Below are 6,319 nucleotides of genomic sequence, written 5' to 3'. Positions count from 1 at the left end.
CTCCCCTGGTTCTTATTTGATTTGTTTCAGTGATCATCACCCTGTGAACTTCATCCAAGCTATTGCACCTAGCAAGAACTCATTTATTCTTTTGGCTGTGTGATATTCCACAGTGAGTGAATGCTCCACAAATTATTTACCCATTTACATGATGGGCATTTGGGTAGTTTCTGGTATTTTCCTGTTTTTATTAGTGTTGCTAGTAATATGCTTGTACGTGTCTCTAGGTAAACATGCACATCTACCCAGGAAGGAATTTGGGGGTCTTTGGATGGGTGCATAACTGATCCCATCTTGGGTCTTTAGTTTCTCCTGGCTTTCCGCTGACCCTACCCGGGACTGTATTGTGCAGTAAATCACTTCTCTGCTGTCAACAGCTTTGTAGTTAATAGATATTCTTTAATAATCACTAGGACTAGGTGGTTTCTATGCTCTGTTAGTCCCCAGTGATGAAAACCTTCCCTGATTATTGTCAGCACCCGGGAGACTAGTTACCCATTTGTAAATCTTGACTTAGGAATGCATGCTCTGTTTCCAAGCACCTACTAGTGCGAAAGCTAAAGCTCCAATACTCTGGCCACTTGATGAAAAGAACCAATTCATTGGAAAAGACCCTGATGCTGGGAATGACTGAGGGCAGGAGGAGAAGTGGGTGACAGAGGATGAGATGGCTAGACAGCATCACCAACTCAGAGGACATGAGTTTGAACTAATTCCAGGTGATAGTGGAGGAGGACAGAGAACCCTGGTGTGCTGTAGTCCATGAAGTCACAAAGAGTCAGACATGACTTAGTCACTGAAAAATAACAAAAACAACCCCTATACCCTAGGTTAACTATAAAACTGCCCCAGCAGCCCTTTGACATTATGGAGTGCAGGTGAACTGCTGCCTGCCCAATCCAGATTCCACTATGTAAGTTACCCTATAATAAACTGATCTGTTGACTCTATGAAGCTGCCTGCCTCCTTTTTCTATTTCAAGATGTCTTCTCAGTTGGGTGAACATTTTTCCTTCAATCCATCTTTCAACATCCATCATTAAGTATAATGTTCTCTGCAGAATTTTTTTGTAGCTACCCTCTATCAAATTGAGAAGTTCCTTTCTATGCCTAGGTTGCTAAGAGTTTTATTTTATTTTTTATTGTGATTGAGTATGAATGTTAATTAAATGATTTTTCATGTATCTATCAAGGAGGTCATATTAACTTTTCACCACTGATGTATCAATATGACAAATTACATTGATCAGTTTTGAGATGTTAAAGTAATCTTGCATACCTGGAATCAATCTCTCCTGTCTAAGTGTTGTCTTTCTTATATATTGCTGTATTTGATTTACTATTTCAAATAAGTCAAAGAAATATTATTTTTTACTATTTCAAGTAAATACTATATTTTTGTATGTATGCTTACAAATAAGAATTATGTTAAAGAACTATAGCTTTTTAAAGTTTATCTTTATTTTTTGATTCTGCTGGGTCTTTGCTAAGAGTGGGCTTTCCCTAGTTGTGGTGAGTGCGGGCTCCTCTTTGTTGCATGTGTGGACTTCTCATCGTGGTAGTCATGGCACACAGGCTCAATAGTTTCTGTGCACGGACTTCGTTGCTCTGCAGCATGTGGAATCTTCCCAAACGAGGGATTCACTCTGCATTGGCAGGTGGATTCTTATCCACTGTGCCACCAGGGAAGTCCCCAATTATTTTAAAAATTCTGTCACGTGAGTGTATGTTCCCCGGTTCTTTGTCTCGTCACAACAAAGATTTGGAGTGACGGACATTAAAGCCCCCTCGGCGAGTCACAGCTCTCAGGTCTTGGATAGACTGTATTATAGCTCTCAGGTCTCGAATGGACCATGTTATAGCTCTTAGACAAATCAGTGTTACAGCTCAGTGTTACAGCTCTATTTTATTTAGAAGATAGCAGGAAAATCCATCTTTGAAGCATGAGGACACGTCGATCCAAAGACACTAGGAGTAGAGTGCCCCAGCGCGCGGGAGAGCGAGAAAGAACTAGCTTTGGCTCCTCCAGTTATATGTTTATCTCTCCCTGGGCCTGTCCTGTGTAAATTGGGCCAGCCAGGAGTGTTGTTTGTTTTACCTGAGGGCCTCACTCCGGTCCTCAGACCTTCTGTTGTTCTATTTTCGCAGGCTTTCCCCTTCCTTGTCTTTTAGCCACCGCCATTTTGGACTCCTTTTCCCTATTCTACCTACGTAACATTCCCCCCTCAAGAGATGGGAGGCCCGATTCTTTGGGAATAGGGGCGTCGAGGTCTTTCTAGCTACTTCCTGCTGAAGTGGGACGGCGAGGGGTATTGGGCCTCCCCCTCTTGCTAGTCTCAATCCTCAGAGTCCTTATAGCGGTGTCCAAGGGTGTGTGATATTTTCCGTGGTCAGCTGTAGTTTTATATCTTTGTTGAACTGGCACTGCATGTTGTAGCTGATTGACCTGGGCAGAGATAAAATAGGTTAGACAATTGACAGTACATGGAATAATCATAGGCATCATCAATATAGCATAACAAGGACTAGTAGGGGCATTCAGATCAGATCAGATCAGTCACTCAGTCGTGTCCGACTCTCTGCGACCTCATGAATCGCAGCACGCCAGGCCTCCCTGTCCATCACCAACTCCCGGAGTTCACTCATACTCACGTCCATCGAGTCAGTGATGCCATCCTGCCATCTCATCCTCTATCATCCCCTTCTTCTCTTGCCCCAATCCCTCCCAGCATCAGAGTTTTTTCCAAAGTGTCAACTCTTTGCATGAGGTGGCCAAAGTACTGGAGTTTCAGCTTCAGCATCATTCCTTCCAAAGAAATCCCAGGGCTGATCTCCTTCAGAATGGACTGGTTGGATCTCCTTGCAGTCCAAGGGACTCTCAAGAGTCTTCTCCAATGCCACAGTTCAAAAGCATCAATTCTTCGGCGCTCAGCCTTCTTCACGGTCCAACTCTCACATCCATACATGACCACAGGAAAAACCATAGCCTTGACTAGATGAACTTTGGTGGCAAAGTAATGTCTCTGCTTTTGAATATGCTATCTAGGTTGGTCATAACTTTGCTTCCAAGGAGTAAGCATCTTTTAATTTCATGGCTGCAGTCAGCATCTGCAGTGATTTTGGAGCCCAGAAAAATAAAGTCTGACACTGTTTCCACTGTTTCCCCATCTATTTCCCATGAAGTGATGGGACCAGATGCCATGATCTTCGCTTTCTGAACGTTGAGCTTTAAGCCAACTTTTTCACTCTCCACTTTCACTTTCATCAAGAGGCTTTTTAGTTCCTCTTCACTTTCTGCCATAAGGGTGGTGTCATCTGCATATCTGAAATTATTGATATTTCTCCTGGCAATCTTGATTCCAGCTTGTGTTTCTTCCAGTCCAGTGTTTCTCATGATGTACTCTGCATAGAAGTTAAATAAAGAGGGTGACAATATACAGCCTTGACGTACTCCTTTTCCTGTTTGGAACCAGTCTGTTGTTCTATGTCCAGTTCTAACTGTTGCTTCCTGACCTGCATACAGATTTCTCAAGAGGCAGGTCAGGTGGTCTGGTATTCCCATCTCTTTCAGAATTTGCCAGTTTGTTGTGATCCACACAGTCAAAGGCTTTGGCATACTCAATAAAGCAGAAATAGATGTGTTTCTGGAACTCTCTTGCTTTTTCCATGATTCAGCAGATGTTGGCAATTTGATCTCCAGTTCCTCTGCCTTTTCTAAAACCAGCTTGAATATCTGGAAGTTCATGGTTCACATATTGCTGAAGACTGGCTTGGAGAATTTTGAGTGTTACTTTAGTAGGATGTGAGATGAGTGCAATTGTGCGGTAGTTTGAGCATTCTTTGGCATTGCCTTTCTTTGGGATTGGAATGAAAATTGACCTTTTCCAGTCCTGTGGCCACTATTGGGTTTTCCAAATTTGCTGTCATATTGAGTGCAGCACTTTCACAGCATCATCTTTCAGGATTTGGAATAGCTCCACTGGAATTCCATCACCTCCACTAGCTTTGTTCGTAGTGATGCTTTCTAAGGTCCACTTGACTTCACATTCCAGGATGTCTGGCTCTAGGTCAGTGATTACGCCATCGTGATTATCTGGGTCGTGAAGATCTTTTTTGTACAGTTCTTCTGTGTATTCTTGCCATCTCTTCTTAATATCTTCTGCTTCTGTTAGGTCTATATCATTTCTGTCCTTTATCGAGCCCATCTTTGCATGAAATGTTCCTTTGGTATCTCTAATTTTCTTGACGAGATCTCTAGTCTTTCCCATTCTGTTGCTTTCCTCTATTTCTTTGCACTGATTGCTGAGGAAGGCTTTCTTATCTCTTCTTGCTATTCTTTGGAACTCTGCATTCAGATGTTTATATCTTTCCTTTTCTGCTTTGCTTTTTGCTTCTCTTCTTTTCACAGCTCTATGTAAGGCCTCCCCAGACAGCCATTTTGCTTTTTTGCATTTCTTTTCTATGGGGATGGTCTTGATCCCTGTCTCCTGTACAATGTCACGAACCTCAGTCCATAGTTCATCAGGCACTCTATCTATCAGATCTAGGCCCTTAAATCTATTTCTCACTTCCACTGTATAATCATAAGGGATTTGATTTAAGTCATACCTGAATGGTCTAGTGGTTTTCCCTACTTTCTTCAATTTAAGTCTGAATTTGGCAATAAGGAGTTCATGGTCTGAGCCACAGTCAGCTCCTGGTCTTGTTTTTGCTGACTGTATAGAGCGTCTCCATCTTTGGCTACAAAGAATATAATCAATCTGATTTCGGTGTTGACCATCTGGTGATGTCCATGTATAGAGTCTTCTCTTGTGTTGTTGGAAGAGGGTGTTTGGTATGACCAGTGCGTTCTCTTGGCAAAACTCTCTTAGCCTTTGCCCTGCCTCATTCCGTATTCCAAGGCCAAATTTGCCTGTTACTCCAGGTGTTTCTTGACTTCCTACTTTTCATTCCAGTCCCCTATAATGAAAAGGACATCTTTTTTTGGGTGTTAGTTCTAAAAGGTCTTGTAGGTTTTCATAGAACCGTTCAACTTCAGCTTCTTCAGCGTTACTGGTTGGGACATAGACTTGGATTATTGTGATATTGAATGGTTTGCCTTGGAAATGAACAGAGATCATTCTGTCGTTTTTGAGCTTGCATCCAAGTACTGCATTTTGGACTCTTTTGTTGACCACAATGGCTACTCCATTTCTTCTGAGGGATTCCTGCCCACATTAGTAGATATAATGGTCATCTGAGTTAAATTCACCCATTCCAGTCCATTTCAGTTCGCTGATTCCTAGAATGTCGACATTCACACTTGCCATCTCTTGTTTGACCACTCCCAATTTGCCTTGATTCATGGACTTGACATTCCAGGTTCCTATGCAATATTGCTCTTTACAGCATCGGACCTTGCTTCTATCACCAGTCACATCCACAGCTAGGTATTCTTTTTGCTTTGGCTCCATTCCTTCATTCTTTCTGGAGTTATTTCTCCACTGATCTCCAGTAGCATATTGGGCACCTACTGACCTGGGGAGTTTCTCTTTCAATATCCTATCATTTTGCCTTTTCATACTGTTCATGGGGTTCTCAAGGCAAGAATACTGAAGTGGTTTGCCATTCCCTTCTCCAGTGGACCACATTCTGTCAGATCTCTCCACCATGACCTGCCCATCTTGGGTTGCCCCACTGGCATGGCTTAGTTTCATTGAGTTAGACAAGGCTGTGGTCCTAGTGTGATTAGATTGACTAGTTTTCTGTGAGTATGGTTTCAGTGTGTCTGCCCTCTGATGCCCTCTTGCAACACCTACCGTCTTACTTGGGTTTCTCTGACCTTGGGCGTGGGGTATCTCTTCACGGCTGCTCCAGCAAAGCACAGCCATTGCTCCTTACCTTGGACGAGGGGTATCTCCTCACCACGCCCTTCCTGATCTTCAACGTGGGATAGCTCCTCTAGGCCGTCCTGTGCCCGTGCAGCCATGGCTCCTTGGACGTGGGGTAGGGGCATTAGCCAATTTTAAATTCACATGACCAGGATGGCTCAAGTCCCTCTTTATTCAGGGATAAGAAGATCTATCTCCTGTCTGTTTTGGAGTACAGTCTCTGTCAAGCTGTGTTGGCTCTTTAGAGTTATCCTGAGAAATTTTATCCCCAGAAACCAGATTTTGGGGGTGTTCATTAGAAGGGCACTCATTGGTAGTCCTGAATAGGTATCTGAGATCTCCCAGGGGCTCACAGGTGTATCAAGTGTCCTCTTCTGTTTTCTTCCATGGCTTGACTCATGAGTAGTGAATCCAGGAGTCATGTCCTGGTACCTTGACTGCTGTGGGGGT

Source organism: Bubalus bubalis, chromosome 16, assembly GCF_019923935.1.
Source record: "Bubalus bubalis isolate 160015118507 breed Murrah chromosome 16, NDDB_SH_1, whole genome shotgun sequence".
Lineage (NCBI taxonomy): Eukaryota > Metazoa > Chordata > Mammalia > Artiodactyla > Bovidae > Bubalus > Bubalus bubalis.
This window is presented reverse-complemented; position numbering follows the sequence as displayed.